Source organism: Pseudophryne corroboree, chromosome 11 (genome assembly GCF_028390025.1).
Source record: "Pseudophryne corroboree isolate aPseCor3 chromosome 11, aPseCor3.hap2, whole genome shotgun sequence".
Lineage (NCBI taxonomy): Eukaryota > Metazoa > Chordata > Amphibia > Anura > Myobatrachidae > Pseudophryne > Pseudophryne corroboree.
In genome coordinates, this window is record NC_086454.1 from 127516486 (window position 1) to 127533640 (window position 17155).

Below are 17155 nucleotides of genomic sequence, written 5' to 3' on the forward strand. Positions count from 1 at the left end.
TCGTTACAGTCTCTTCTGATCTCATGTCTCTCATCTCCTTTCTGATTTCAGCACATTTCTGGATCAGTCCCGCAATCCTGTCAGTCACTTCTCTGAGCCTGATGTTATCTGCGTCTGGGTTGCTTTCTCATAGTTCCATGGTCAATCCTGTTCATGGACGCTAAGTTGTAGTACCCCCTAATAGTGAGGGGGTCTGTGGGTGGATTGTACCTGCAGCTCTGGGGCCCCTTAACACAAAATCATTGGGTGTCTCAGGTCCACTCCTCTTTCATAAGCTCCTTACTACGGCAGAGTTAAAGAGGACCACCCCAGAACCCCAATACAGTCACCACATGTTAGGACAGTGACATGTTAATTTATTTTGCAGGCGCAAAAGTTGCTTTATTTTCAGGAAAAAAGGGTTAAAGTTGCAGAAAACACTGCAATCAATAACAGCAAACAATTAGTATATTATCCCACAGCCAGGCTCTAATGGGCTGCTCAAAGAGTTTAGTATTAAGCAGTTTCACTGAGGATTAGCAAGGGCTCAGTGTTTGCCTTATCATTATACTCAGTAGCGGCTCTTGCCACGGGCAATCAGGCTTTTTGCTCAGGGCGCCGCTACCCTAAGGGCGCCGCCGCCGCCATGGCAAGAGCCACTACTCCTGATCCCCCCACTCCCCGGCTGCAGCAGGTGCCATGGGCTGTGTGGGTGCCCGCTGCAGCCGGCATCGCTAACTGATGCTAGAGGTCATAACTGACCCCTAGTGTCAGTGCGGCGCTGCTATGGGAGAGACGTCATGACGTCTCTCCCATAGAGAGGAGCCAGCGGCCAGAGACAGCAGCGGCAGCAGTCCGGAAGCAGAAGCGTGGCTGGTAAGTATTATTTTTTTGTTTGTTTTTCTTGTTTGCAAGTGGCACTACTACAGGGGGCACAACTACTAGGGGCACAACTACAGGGGGCACTACTACAGAGGTCACTGCTATGGGGGGGTACAGCTACTGGGGGCAAATCAACTGGGGGCACAGCTACAGGGGGCACTGCTACTGGGGGCAAATCTACAGGGGGCACAGCTACTAGGGGCACAACTACAGGGGGTACATACTGGGGGCACTGCTACAGGGCAAAGGAAACAGCTACTGGGGGCAAATCAACTGGGGGCACAGCTGCTGGGTGCACAGCTACAGGGGGCATAGCTGCTGAGGGCACAACTACTTGGGTCAGGCACAGCTACAGGGGGGAACAAGTACAGGGGGATAACTGTGGCCGTCCCCCTTTCCTATGAAGCAGCCACACCCCTATTTATGGACGCGCGCCTTCGGCGCGCACCAACTCTATTTTGACGTGGGGAGGGGGCACCACAGGGAAAACTTTTGCCCTGAGCGCAACAAGGTCTAGAACCGGCCCTGATTATACTGCCTGTGTTGCTGTATAGTGTGAGCAATGCAGAACTCACCACTGCATGGTAGCTGGCTGTGTCTTTGTTGTTGAGGCAGATTGGGCCTTCCTAACTGGATCAGACTCTCTTACTCTCTTTTGCATGCAACTGATGCTGTCTATATATACCCCTGACTCTGGTCCAGGCTGTGTCTCACTCTAGCTGGTAGCTCCAGTGTCATGCGATGAGGTCTTTGGCTGGGGAGGCACTGAATGATTCACTCTAACTCTGGTTCCCCATACTTTACCAAAACCAGCACCAGGCAGAACCAGCAAGGAGGAGTAATGCCATAGCAGGGGGGACACTCAGTGTGGAGTCCCCCTGCCATCACATTAAACTCCCCTCAAACCAGTCAGCCCAGGGCTGGAATTTTTCGGAAAGTGGGGACCCCAGAAAAAAAAAAAAAGCCCAGTGCTATGCCCCGCACCCCTGGTGGTGGTGGGTATGGGGTTCTTAGAGATGTGCACCGGAAATTTTTTGTGTTTTGTGTTTTGGTTTTGGATTCGGTTCCGCGGCCGTGTTTTGGATTCGGACACGTTTTGGCAAAACCTCCCTTAAAATTTTTTGTCGGATTCGGGTGTGTTTTGGGTGTTTTTTTCAAAAACCCCTCAAAAACAGCTTAAATCATAGAATTTGGGGGTAACTTTGATCCTATAGTATTATTAACCTCAATAACCATAATTTCCACTCATTTCCAGTCTATTCTGAACACCTCACAATATTATTTATAGTCCTAAAATTTGCACCAAGGTCGCTGGATGACTAAGCTAAGCGACCCAAGTGGCCGACACAAACACCTGGCCCATCTAGGAGTGGCACTGCAGTGTCGGACAGGATGGCACTTCAAAAAATAGTCCCCAAACTGCACATGATGCAAAGAAAAATGAAAGAAAAAAGAGGTGCAAGATGGAATTGTCCTTGGGCCCTCCCACCCACCCTTATGTTGTATAAACAGGACATGCACACTTTAACAAACCCATCATTTAAGTGACAGGGTCTGCCACACGACTGTGGCTGAAATGACTGGTTGGTTTGGGCCCCCACCAAAAAAAGAAGCAATCAATCTCTCCTTGCTCAAACTGAATCTACAGAGGCAAGATGTCGACCTCATCATCATCCTCCGATTCCTCACCCCTTTCACTGTGTACATCCCCCTCCTCACAGCGTATTAATTCGTCCCCACTGGAATCCAACATCACAGGTCCCTGTGTACTTTCAGGAGGCAATTGCTGGTAAATGTCTCCATGGAGGAATTGATTATAATTAATTTTGATAAATATCATCTTTTCCACATTTTGTGGAAGTAACCTCGTACGCCGATCGCTGACAAGGTGACCGGCTGCACTAAACACTCTTTCGGAGTACACACTGGATGGGGGGCAACTTAGGTCAAATAAAGCCAGTTTGTGCAAGGGCCTCCAAATTTCCTCTTTTTCCTGCCAGTATACGTACGGACTGTCTGACGTGCCTACTTGGATGCTGTCACTCATATAATCCTCCACCATTCTTTCAATGGTGACAAAATCATATGCAGTGACAGTAGACGACATGTCAGTAATCGTTGGCAGGTCTTTCAGTCCGAACCAGATGTCAGTTTTCGCTCCAGACTGCCCTGCATCACCGTCAGCGGGTGGTTTTGGAAATCTGATCCTTTTCCTGGCAGCTCCAGTGGCGGTAGAAAATGAAGGAGGAGCTGTTGGCGGGTCACGTTCCGCTTGACTTGACAAGTGTCTCACCAGCAGGTCTTTGAACATCTGCAGACTTGTGTCTGCCGGAAAGAGAGATACAACGTAGGCTTTAAACCTAGGATCGAGCACAGTTGCCAAAATGTAGTGCTCTGATTTCAACAGATTGACCACCCGTGAATCCTGGTTAAGCGAATGAAGGGCTCCATCCACAAGTCCCACATGCCTAGCGGAATCGCTCCATTTTGGCTCCTCCTTCAATCTCTCCAGCTGCTTCTGCAAAAGCCTGATGAGGGGAATGACCTGACTCAGGCTGGCAGTGTCTGAACTGACTTCACGTGTGGCAAGTTCAAAGGGTTGCAGAACCTTGCACAACGTTGAAATCATTCTCCACTGTGCTTGAGTCAGGTGCATTCCCCCTCCTTTGCCTATATCGTAGGCAGATGTATAGGCTTGAATGGCCTTTTGCTGCTCCTCCATCCTCTGAAGCATATAGTAACATAGTAACATAATATTTGAGGGTGAATAGAGGCAAATTGCCCATAGTGTTCAATCTGTTTTAAGTTGTGATGATTCTACATACTTGCTAAATAATGTTTTATGACTAGTTAGCTACAATAACTCATGTTTCCCCCGGATTAACCACGTTGATATTTTAAGTATTATAACCTTGGATAGCTTTTTCATTCATAAATGTATCCATTCCTTTTTTAAATCCAATTACAGAGTCCGCCATTACCACCATATTGTTAGGCGCGGCGGTCTTCGGCTCACGGCCGCCGCGCCTCTCTCCTTCCCTGTCCCCCGCACGGTGCCTAGCAACGCCAGGACGCCGTGCGCACGATAGCCGCCGGGTCCCTGGCAACGCAGGATGCCGTGCGTGCAGGGCCGCCGGGTGCATAGCAACGGGGACGCCACAGGTGGACCGCGTTCCCCGTTGCTAAGAATAGTTAATTAGGTTGCTCGTGCAGCAGGGCAGCTGCACGGCAACTAGTAATTAGGGTCAGGGGGCTGGTCCTGCTGGCCCTCCTGTTATTGGCCAGCAGGGCCTTTTTATGTGAGCCAGCACACTGCAGCCCCGCCGGTGATAGCTTCTTGTATACTGTTCCTGCCTTGCAGAACTCTGTTCCTGTCAGCCGTGTTTGGTGGATCTTGCTCCCTGCCCTTTGGTACTTTGGAGGTCCGAAGCCGGTCCTGGGAATCCTTCTAGTCTTTGCGAACCTGTTTGTCATTTGGGGTTCTCGCCCGGTTTCGTGAGTAGCGGCTTCTGCCGCGTGTTGCGGCCTATGCCGCTTAGTGTTTACTTTACTGTGAATTGGTGCATTTGCGGAGGTTTCCGCTTTCACTGTTCTCCCCGGAACTCGGCGGTGCCGTGTAGTGGAGTGGACAGTGGTTTCTTTGTAGTTCTTTTTCCTTTGGCGGCGTGCCGCACATACGTTTAGTTTTTAGGTAGTTTATAGCCCCTAGCATGGTTGTTTCAGTTAGAGGTCCCCTTGTTATTACCCTGTCTCAGTTCGCGCCTTGTCTCTCTTTAAGACCTGAGGGGGCATCAGAGTTGGGCAGACCTAATCCGCCCTTCAAACGCGGCTGCCATGGGCCCAAGAAACCATAGTCGTTCAGGCGTGAATTGATAACACGGGTAAGACAACAGAGGTAGGGTGCTAGGGGCTATTTCCTTCCCATTTCCCAATCCCAGCATTCCGTCTTGGTGCTCAGGACTCACTACATAAGATCTCCCCTGTCCTGAGCATCAGGATCGTAACATTATCACCGGCCAACATAAAAAAAAAAGGGGTTTAATTTTTTCCGTTGTATTGGTGGGCCTAGAAATTTGGCCTCATGAATCCGGCAGGTTTAGGGCCAAACCCCAGTCAGCTTTTGGTTAACCAAATACAGGAATTAACTCAGATGGTTCAGGACCTTACTCTACGGGTGAGATCGCAGGAAGATCTTTTGCGAGCCTCCTCGAGTATGGTTCCAGAACCAAAGATGCATTTACCTGACCGTTTTTCGGGTAACCGAAAGGATTTTTTTAATTTTAAGGAAGCTTGTAAGATTTATTTTCGTTTAAGACCCCGTTCCTCTGGTACTGAGTCTCAGCGGGTCGGGATTGTCATGTCTCTACTTCAGGGTGATCCACAGACCTGGGCGTTTGGGCTAAGAGCGGATGATGCTGCTTTGTTATCAGTAGTCGCCTTTTTTAAATCCTTAGGCCTCTTATATGACGACCCAGATAGAGAAGCATCAGCTGAGAGTCACCTGCGTGCCCTTAAGCAAGGCAAAAATCCAGCAGAGGTGTATTGTACCAAATTTCGCCGTTGGTCGAACGACTGTGGCTGGAATGACCCGGCCCTGCGCAGTCAGTTTCGCCTCGGACTGTCGGAAGTGATAAAGACAGTCTCCTTCAGTACCCCGCTCCTGAGACTCTAGACAAACTCATGGAGCTCGCTATTAAAATTGATCATCGTCTCCGAGAGCGGAGGGCTGAAAGAGGAACAACTTTTAGGCCTAATCCATGTGTATATACTTTTCCTGAGGATGTCGAGGAGCCCATGCAAATGGGTCTCTCCCGGCTGTCCCCAGAGGAAAGAACCAGAAGGTTAAGTTCTGGTCTTTGTTTGTATTGTGGTGGTAAGGGACATATCGCACGTAACTGCCCGAACAAGCCAGGAAACGCTCTGACCAAGTGAATTGTGAGGGGGTTCACTTGGGTCTGCAGTTAATCTCCTCTAATAATTCTCTATTAGTTCAGGTAAAGATTTCCTTTGGCAGCCTCAGTTCGTTGGTGTCGGCCTTCGTCGACAGTGGAGCTGCAGGAAATTTTATGGCTTTAGCTTGGGCTAAGGCTTTAGGCGTTCCACTTATACCCTTAGATAGACGTATAACCATGCACGGCTTGGATGGGGGTCCGCTTTCCAATGGGGTTATTTCTCATCGCACACCTCCAGTATTGCTGACAGTGGGGGCCCTACATTCAGAAGAAATAGAATTTTACCTTACACATTGTCCGGCAGTTCCAGTAGTTTTGGGTCACCCCTGGCTTGCCTTTCATAATCCCACCATAGATTGGCAGTCTGGGGAGATTTCCCAATGGGGTCCTTTTTGTGTTAAGGAGTGAATTTCCCATCCTGTCCGGGTTGCGGCAGTTACCCCAGAACTTATTCCTCTGGAATATCAGGATTTTGCTGATGTGTTCTCCAAGGGTAATGCGGACGTTCTGCCTCCCCATCGGTCCTATGACTGCGCTATAGATTTAGTTCCCGGGGCCACTTTATCTAAGGGGAGATTATATGCCCTATCCGGGCCAGAAACCACGGCTATGGATAATTATATCCAGGAAAGCCTGAAAAAAGTCTTCATTAGGCCTTCGAAATCTCCTTTGAGTGCAGGATTCTTTTTTGTTGAGAAAAAAGATGGGTCGCTCAGACCATGTATTGATTTTCGGGCTCTGAATAAAATTTCTGTTAAAAACACCTACCCTTTGCCTTAGATTTCATTACTTTTTGATCAGTTACGCTCTGCCGTTATCTTCTCAAAAATCGATCTTAGAGGAGCTTACAATCTCATCCGAATAAGATCTGGGGATGAGTGGAAGACGGCTTTCAGCACACAGTCGGGTCATTATGAATACCTGGTGATGCCCTTTGGGCTGTCAAATGCTCCTGCGGTATTTCAAGACCTCATCAATGATGTTCTTCGTGACTTTCTTGGAAAGTTCGATGTTGTTTATTTAGACGACATTTTGATTTATTCTGAGTCTATGGAACAACATATTACCCATGTGCGTCTGGTTCTTCAAAAACTACGGGAGAATCATTTATACGCAAAACTAGAGAAATGTGATTTTCACATCACGGAAGTGTCCTTCTTGGGGTATATTATTTCTCCCCAGGGATTTTTCATGGAACCGAAAAAACTCCAGGCCATCCTTAATTGGGCGCAACCCACAAATTTAAAAGCAATTCAGCGCTTTTTAGGGTTTGCAAACTATTATAGGCGGTTCATTCATACCTTTTCTGATTTCGTCGCTCCTATAGTAGCATTGACTAAAAAAGGAGCGGACCCTTCCAATTGGTCGCCTGCAGCCGAGTCTGCCTTTCGGGCCATAAAACAGGCCTTTGTCTCGGTTCCTGTTCTCAGGCACCCTAACCCGGAGCTCCCCTTTATAGTCGAGGTAGATGCCTCAGAGGTTGGAGTGGGGGCTATCCTATCTCAGGAAGATCCGGAGTCTCAGGAATTACACCCTTGTGCCTTCATGTCCAGGAAATTCTCCTCCGCAGAATCCAACTATGACGTTGGTAATCGAGAATTGCTGGCAGTTAAATGGGCTTTCGAGGAGTGGAGGCATTGGCTGGAGGGAGCTAGGCATACTATTACAGTGTTTACTGACCATAAGAACCTGCAGTATATTGAGTCAGCTAAACGGCTTAATGCTCGGCAGGCACTTTGGGCATTATTTTTTTACTCGTTTCAGGTTTATTATCACCTTCAGGCCCGGTTCCAAAAATACTAAAGCTGATACCCTGTCACGTTGTTTTCTTCCGGTTCACAATAACCATCCTGCTACTACCCCCATAGTTCCATCATCTGTCATCCGGGCAGGCCTCACACAGGATTTATTTACTCAGTTAGTCCAGCTTCAACAGCAGGCTCCTAAACCGACTCCTGCTGATCGTCTCTTTGTCCCTGAATTTCTGAGAGGCACTGTTTTAGCTGAGTTTCATGACAACAAAGTCTCTGGTCATCCAGGTATCACTAAGACCTTGGAGTTAGTCTCTCGCTCGGTGTGGTGGCCTAGTCTTTCTAAAGATGTAAGGGAATTTGTCCATTCCTGTCAGGTTTGTGCACGGCATAAGGTTCCTCGTTCATTGCCGATCGGGCAACTCGTACCTTTAGCCGTTCCTCTCAGGCCATGGTCACATATATCCATGGATTTCGTGGTGGACCTTCCTCTTTCAGCCGGATTTCAAGTCACTTGGGTGGTAGTAGATCGTTTTAGTAAGATGGCTCATTTCATTGCTCTTCCCCAATTACCCTCTGCTTAAGGGTTGGCAGTCTTGTTTCTCCGTCATGTGTTCAGGCTCCATGGGTTGCCCAGGGATATTGTCTCTGATCGGGGTCCGCAATTCATTGCTTGTTTCTGGAAACGTTTTTGTGCCTCATTAAATATGAAACTCTCTTTAACATCTGGGTACCATCCACAATCTAACGGACAAACCGAACGAGTTAACCAGTCATTAAAACAGTATTTACGGTTGTATTCGGCCAAACTCCAGAATGATTGGTCTGAATTGCTTCCGTTAGCCGAATTTGCTTATAATAACTCTTGTCATTCTTCCACCAAGGAGTCCCCATTCTTTTCAGTCTTTGGCTTTCATCCTAGAGCCAACTCTTTTTTTCCTCATTCTCCAGTCTCCTCCTTGACCTTAACCTCCCATCTCAGAACAATTTGGAGAAAGGTGCACCTTGCCTTGAGAAAAGCTGCCTTCCGAGAAAATAAATTTTCTGATAGGCTCCGACGTCCTTGCACTTTTAAGGTGGGAGATAAGGTATGGTTGTCAACTCGCAACATCAAGCTCCGACAACCTTCGGCTAGATTGGGACCCAAATTTATTGGACCATTCCTTATCATTAAGAAGGTCAACCCAGTTGCTTTTCGGCTACGCTTGCCGAGATCTCTCAAAATTGGCAATACTTTTCACTGTTCTCTTTTGAAACAGTATTTTTCTTCCAGGAGATTTCCTCGGAGGACTTTCCAGGGTAGATCTCCGGTGGATGTTCAGTGGCAACAAGAGTTCTTGGTGGAGAAGGTTTTAGATTCTAAGCTTTCTCGGGGTCGGCTCTATTTTTTGGTCCACTGGAAAGGTTATGGCCCTGAAGAAAGATCTTGGGTGTTGGATAAAGATTTACATGCTCCCAAGCTGAAGAGGATTTTCTTTCAAGAGTTTCCTCAGAAACCTGGCTCTAGGGGTTCTTTAACCCCTCCTCAAGGGGAAGGGGGTACTGTTAGGCGCGGCGGTCTTCGGCCGTGCCCTGACTGAGCAGCGGTCACGGCCGCCGCGCCTCTCTCCTTCCCTGTCCCCCGCATGGTGCCTAGCAACGCCAGGACGCCGTGCGCACGATAGCCGCCGGTCCCTGGCAACGCAGGACGCCGTGCGTGCAGGGCCACTGGGTGCATAGCAACGGGGACGCCACAGGTGGACCGCGTTCCCCGTTGCTAAGAATAGTTAATTAGGTTGCTCGTGCAGCAGGGCAGCTGCACGGCAACTAGTAATTAGGGTCTGGGGGCTGGTCCTGCTGGCCCTCCTGTTATTGGCCAGCAGGGCCTTTTTATGTGAGCCAGCACACTGCAGCCCCGCCGGTGATAGCTTCTTGTATACTGTTCCTGCCTTGCAGAACTCTGTTCCTGTCAGCCGTGTTTGGTGGATCTTGCTCCCTGCCCTTTGGTACTTTGGAGGTCCGAAGCCGGTCCTGGGAATCCTTCTAGTCCTTGCGAACCTGTTTGTCATCTGGGGTTCTCGCCCGGTTTCGTGAGTAGCGGCTTCTGCCGCGTGTTGCGGCCTATGCCGCTTAGTGTTTACTTTACTGTGAATTGGTGCATTTGCGGAGGTTTCCGCTTTCACTGTCCTCCCCGGAACTCGGCGGTGCCGTGTAGGGGAGTGGACAGTGGTTTCTTTGTGGTTCTTTTTCCTTTGGCGGCGTGCCGCAGATACGTTTAGTTTTTAGGTAGTTTATAGCCCCTAGCGTGGTTATTGCAGTTAGAGGTCCCCTTGTTATTATCCTGTCTCAGTTCACGCCTTGTCTCTCTTTAAGACCTGAGGGGGCATCGGAGTTGGGCAGACCTAATCCGCCCTTCAAACACGGCTGCCATGGGCCCAAGAAACCATAGTTGTTCAGGCGTGAATTGATAACACGGGTAAGACAACGGAGGTAGGGTGCTAGGGGCTATTTCCTTCCCATTTCCCAATCCCAGCATTCCGTCTTGGTGCTCAGGACTCAGTACATAAGATCTCCCCTGTCCTGAGCATCAGGATCGTACACATATAAAGGGTTGAATTCCACCTCGTTACTACCTCTTGCTTCAGCTGATGGGGGGGCAGGTTCAGGAGTGTTTGCTGGTGCTCCAGTCTTCGGCACGCGGTGGCTGAATGCCGAAAGTGGCCTGCAATTCTTCGGGCCACCGACAGCATCTCTTGCACGCCCCTGTCGTTTTAAAAAAAAATTCTGCACCTCCAAATTCATTGTATGTGCAAAACATGGGATGTGCTGGAATTTGCCCACATGTAATGCATGCACAATATTGGTGGCGATGTCCGATGTCACAAATCCCCAGGAGAATCCAATTGGGGTAAGCCAATCTGCGATGATGTTCCTCAGTTTCCGTAAGAGGTTGTCAGCTGTGTGCCTCTTATGGAAAGCGGTGATACAAAGCGTAGCCTGCCTAGGAACGAGTTGGCGTTTGCGAGATGCTGCTACTGGTGCCACCACTGCTGTTGTTGCTGCGGGAGGCAATACATCTACCCAGTGGGCTGTCACAGTCATATAGTCCTTAGTCTGCCCTGCTCCACTTGTCCACATGTCCATGGTTAAGTGGACATTGAGTACAACTGCATTTTTTAGGACACTGGTGACTCTTTTTCAGATGTCTGTGTACATTCTCGGTATCGCCTGCCTAGAGAAGTGGAACCTAGATGGTACCCGGGGACACACTACCTCAAGAAATTCTCTAAGTCCCTGTGAACTAACGGCGGATACCGGACGCATGTCTAACACCAACACAGCTACCAAGGCCCGAGTTATCCGCTTTGCAACAGGATGACTGCTGTGATACTTCATCTTCCTCGCAAAGGACTGTTGGACAGTCAGTTGCTTACTGGAAGTAGTACAAGTGGTCTTCCGACTTCCCCTCTGGGATGATGATCGACTCCCAGCAGCAACAACAGCAGCGCCAGCAGCAGTAGTCGTTACACTCAAGGATCTATCGGAGGAATCCCAGTCAGGAGAGGACTCGTCAGACTTGCCAGTGACATGGCCTGCAGGACTATTGGCATTCCTGTCTAAGGAGGAAATTGACACTGAGGGAGTTGGTGGTGTGGTTTGCAGGAGCTTGGGTACAAGAGGAAGAAGGGATTTAGTTGTCAGTGGACTGCTTCTGCTGTCACCCAAAGTTTTTGAACTTGTCAATGACTTCTGATGAATGCGCTCCAGGTGACGGATGTTCCTAGGTGGTTAACGTCCTTACCCCTACTTATTACAGCTTGGCAAAGGCAACAAAAGGCTTGACACCAGTTGTCCGCATTTCTGTTGAAATAATTCCACACCGAAGAGGTGATTTTTTTGGTATTTTGACCAGGCATGTCAATGGCCTTATTCATCCCACGGACAACAGGTGTCTCCTCGGGTTTCTAACTTAAACAAACCACCTCTCCATCAGATTCCTCCTTGTCAATTTCCTCCTCAGCGCCAGCAACACCCATATCCTCATCCTGGTGTACTTCAACAGTGACATCTTCAATTTGACTATCAGGAACCAGACTGTGGGTGCTCCTCTTCCTGTCCAGTGCTGGGAAGGTCAGGCATCGCAACCGACACAATTGGACTCTCCTTGGGGATTTGTGATTTAGAAGAACGCACAGTTCTTTGCTGTGCTTTTGCCATCTTAACTCTTTTCATTTTTCTAGCGGGAGGATGAGTGCTTCCATCCTCATGTGAACCTGAACCACTAGCCATGAACATAGGCCAGGACCTCAGCCGTTTCTTGCCACTCCGTGTTGTAAATGGCATATTGGCAAGTTTACGCTTCTCCTCAGACGCTTTTAATTTAGATTTTTGGGTCTTTTACTGAACTTTTGTTTTTTTGGATTTTACATGCTCTCTACTATGACATTGGGCATCGGCCTTGGCAGACGACGTTGATGGCATTGAATCGTCTCTGCCCAGACTAGTGGCAGCAGCTTCAGCACGAGGTGGAAGTGGATCTTGATCTTTCCCTATTTTACCCTCCACATTTTTGTTCTCCATTTTTTAATGTGTGGAATTATATGCCAGTAATATTATTATATCAATAGCAATGTCCTACTGTACTGTACTACTATATACTGGTGGTCACCACAATGCTGCACTGTACTACTATATACTGGTCACAACAATGCAGCACAGATATGGATACTAGAAGTGACACAGAGCTGCAAGATACAGCAATGGTCTACTGTACTGTACTACTATATACTGGTGGTCACCACAATGCTGCACTGTACTACTATATACTGGTCACAGCAATGCAGCAGAGATATGGATACTAGAAGTGACACTGAGCTGCAAGATACAGCAATGGCCTACTGTACTATACTGCTATATACTGGTGGTCACCACAATGCAGCACTGTACTACCATATACTGGTCACACAACAATGCAGCAGATATTGAGCACTGATCAGAATACTAGAACTGAATCTGACACAGAGCTGCAAGATACAGCAATGGCCTACTGTACTGTACTACTATAATATACTGATGGTCACCACAATGCAGCACACTGAGCACAGATATTGAGCTTTTCATGCAGAGAACGTAGCCACGTCCTCTCCGCTCAATCTACAATGCATGAATGAAAATGGCGGTGATGCGCGGTTCTTTATATGGAATACGAATCTCGTGAGAATCCGACAGCGGGATGATGACGTTCGGCCTCATTTGGGTTAACCAAGCAAGTTCGGGGAGTTCGGGTTTTGACGAACCGAACCCGCTCATCTCTATTCATGACTTAATAATATTGTTCTTTACAGGCGGCCTACAGGTCCCAGCAAGCCTGACCCAGCATGATGGCGATTGGAGAACCACAAGTGCCTGCATGCCCGGACAATCAGGACCCGCTGGCACCTGTAGTCCTCCTGTAAAGTAAATCTTAAAATAAACAATGTTTTTTGCACAGGGTGTTCACCTGGGGGGCGGTGGTCTATGACCAGCTCTTTTCCATGGCCGCCACCTCCCCAGGACTTCCCGGCATCTTCTGTCTTTACCTGGAGGGCGGCTGCCCTTAACCAAGGCCGCCGCCTCCCAGGACTTCCCGGCATCTTCTGTCTTCGAGAGCTCTTGCATGCTCCGTCTCCACCGGCGGACTGACAGCTGCTTCCTCGCGCTTGCTTATATAAGCCAGCCCCGAGGGGCAGGGCGATGATGCGGCGAGCCGTCTTTGGCTTGTGGCGGCCATCTTAGATTTAAAAAATGATGCTAACGGTGCCATTTTTGAAATTGGAGCCGCTCCGCAGCTGAACTCTGCAAAATGACAGGCAGGGACTTGATCCTCTTGGATCCAGATCTGCGGCCATGCCAGCTATCCCTGCCGGGTCCCACTGCCGCAAAGGCCCGCACCTCCGCCGCATCCCCGCTGCCCAACCAGTGATGACAGCGGATCAATCACTGGACAGCTGTGTCCAATCACATCTCCCTGACTGACAGGGGCATGCTATTGGTGCCTCCCAAACCTAATTTTAAAGTAAAAATGGTTATTATAATACAGAGCAGATACTTGTGACACAGAATCTGTGTCATAAGTAAATTCTTTGTATTATTTTAACCACTAATGACAAGGGAGGTACTGTCTCCCCTGCCACCCTTGACTGCACGTCCCTGTGTAGCTCTCTCTTACGCTGGTTGCTGACAGGCTCTACCTAATGCTGCTCTATCAGGCAGCATTAGGCGGCTGTCTAGGGGCACATGCCCCTGGAGGGCACCACTGAATTCATCTCGCAAAAAACTGAAGGATGCTTCTGTGTGCAGCCTCCTCCTTTACACTGCGCTGGCTGCTGCTGCAAGTCTAATCAGGCGCAGCCACTGAAATCAGGTTGACCACATAGTATCTCAGCGCTTACTGATGTGTAATATCAAGTAATGTGAAGGCACATACATAAAGGCATGTAGTAGGCAGATGTAACTATGCATATCCTCCAGCTGTACCTTTTTGGCAGGTACAATACCTTTTTTTTATTTTTGACTCTCCATTTTTCCATTGAAATTATAGGAAAAGGGGCGTGGCCGCGCCCCTTTACCCGTGGCCATGCCCCTTTCCTTATTTGTACCAATTTTTATGTGTAAAATTTTGGAGGGTATGACTATGGCTCCCATGGAGTGGTCACCACGGCTGCTACTCATAGCCCTGATGCACCTCCTCCAGGCCCTGGATCTCGGCTCTCCAACAGCAAGCAGTATCTGACTACCTGTCTGGACCCAGCAGCATCACTGTAATGCTGCTGCTTCCTGTAAGGGAAACCTTGCAAATAATAAGGGAAAACAAGAAAACAACACCTCTGCTGGGTTCCTGCTCTCTCTCACATTGACTGCTACTCACCGCTGCCTCCTCACATAACTGTCCGCAGAGCCGGATTAAGGTAGGGGCGACAAGGGCGGCCGTCCCTAGGCCCCCACACATCATGGGCCCCCACACACTGCTTCAGGGGAGTCTCCCTATGGCAGCTCAGCTGTTAATTAACAGCAGCCGTCGAGGAGCTCCTCCATGCACAGATAGTCTTGCAGGATCGCTTCACGATCTCACAAGACATATGTGCTCTGTCAACGCTGTCCCATGCTGCTTCTTGAGTGACAGGGGGTTAGCGCCGGTGTCCTGGAGCAGCGCCGGTGTTCGGTGGCACAGCAGTACACAATGGAGCTCAAGATTCGTCCTTTTTCTCATTTTCCCCCACCAGCATCTCCAGCTATTCTTCTCTATCACACATCTCCCCTTAATCCTCCTCTCACACTTCTCGCTATTTCTCCTCTCTCCCATCTCTCGCTATTCCTCCTCTCTCTATATAATTTCCCTCTGTTCTTCATCTATCTCTCTCCCATCTCCTCCTATTCCTCCTCCTCTCCATATTCATCCTCTCTCTCCGATCTCTCCATATTCTTACTTTCCTTCTCCCTTTATTCCTCCTCTGTCTCATCCGTCTCCACCTATTTTTCCTCTCTTCTTTCTTTTTCTGCCATCCTCCTCTATTCTTCTACCTCTCTCAAATCCCCCTATTTCACCTCCTCTCTCATACATCTCCCCTTATTTCTCCTCTCTCTAATCTCTTCACGTTCCTCCTCTTTTTCTCATGTCTCCTCACTTCTCATCTTACACTGTTCCTCCTCTCTGTTCTGTCTCTCCCTATTCCTCTTCCCTCCATATTTTTCCTCTCTATATTCTTCCTTTCTCCTGTTTCCACCTAATCCTCCTCTCTCTCTGACGTCTCCAGCTATTCCTCTTCTCTCTCACGTCTCTCCCTAATCCTACTCTCTCACAACTCTCACTATTCCTCCTTTCTCTCTCCCATCTCTCGCTATTCCACCTCTTCCTCCTTTTCTATATCAGTGTTCTTTTTATTATATATACTAATCCTCCTCTCTCTTTGATGTCTCCAGCTATTCCTCTTCTCTCTCATGTCACCCCCTAATCCTACTCTCTCACAACTCTCACTATTCCTCCTTTCTCTCTCCCATCTCTCGCTATTCCACCTCTTCCTCATTTTCTATATCAGTGTTCTTTATATATATATATATATATATATATAAATTAAAGGGGGGCGGGGCACCATTTCTAATTTTGCCCTGTGCTCTAAAAACCCTAGTTATGCCTCTGCACTTGAGTGGTGTTACAAAGTATCAAACAGAAAATATGTATGTCTGTTTTTGCATCAATGGCATCCCTAAATGGAATAAGTCCTCTATGCAGATAACACTTATAAGGTAAATATGCAAAAACATAAATGTTGATATTAAGTTTTAATAGATACAATTACACAGGAGATGCAGCAGGACCAAGCAAGGGTAAAAAGGTCAGATGCGCGTTTCACCACTTTTGGCTTGACCACTGCATATAAATTTGTTAACTGATACAAAATTTTGTTTCCTTGCATCTCTATTTAACTTACCATAACTCAGGCACCTTTGATTCCATACTGGTGTGTTACCTATTGATTATTTGCTTAAATTGTCTCTTAATTAGTCACAATTATTTCTCTAACGCTTACTATAGTTTTCCTATGTGGGACTCTCATTGTGATTCTAGCAACTTACCCCTGCACTGAATTTTTCCCATTAGAGGTATTTCTGGGCTCTCATAAAAACAGATTCCACTTCTGCTCTTTTTTCTGATCAAGCTGGAACTCATAGTAATGTCTTTCATTTCTGGGGTTCACTGCAAAGTATTGCAAACACGAAGACAGCAGACATGGAACTTTATCCATAACAGCCTGATGTATTCTCTTCACAACAACACATACTGTATATACAGACTTTTACTTAATATCATTGTTTTCAAGTGGAACTCTCATGGGGACCCCTGTACTCTGCCCCTGCACTGGAATACTCCATTAGGGACAGTGTCTGGGCTCTCAACAGTAGACTCCACATCTTTTTTCTCTTTCTTTAACTTCAGGCTGGGACATTCAGTATGCCCTCCCAATTCTGAGGTTCACTGCGATTTCCACGCACACAGAAACAGTAGAAGAACTTTGTCCCTTACAAACCTACTACATCTATCCCTTCCTCTCACCTCACAAATTAATATAATTAATTATGACTGTTATTTTCTGCTAATTTGCTGATGAGGTTTAGAAACAAAAACACAATTTTACTACTATGTCGTACCCAGTCATAACTTTACCATTCTCTGCCTCTAATTAACTAGTACTAGAGGTTTATACTGTGTAATATTGGCATGGAGGTTGAATGAAGGTTGAATGGAGGTGGAGGTTTAAACTTATAGTCATAACTGTCTTTTTGCCCGACTACCAGTACCATTACAACACTACTTGTGAAGGTAATACCTTTAGCTGTTAGCATTATCATACCTACAGGCATACCACACTGGACACACCCACTTTTGTCTGATCTTGAAAGCTAAGTAGTGTTGGGCTCGGATATTACTTGGATGGGAGACCCCCAAGGAATACCAGGTGTTGTAGAACTATGATTAGGCAGGGTGTGGCTACTCCAGGCAATTACCACTTACACAAATAGTGTCCCACATGGGGTTTGCCACTCCTTTAAGCTATACTTACCTAAAGGGGGGTA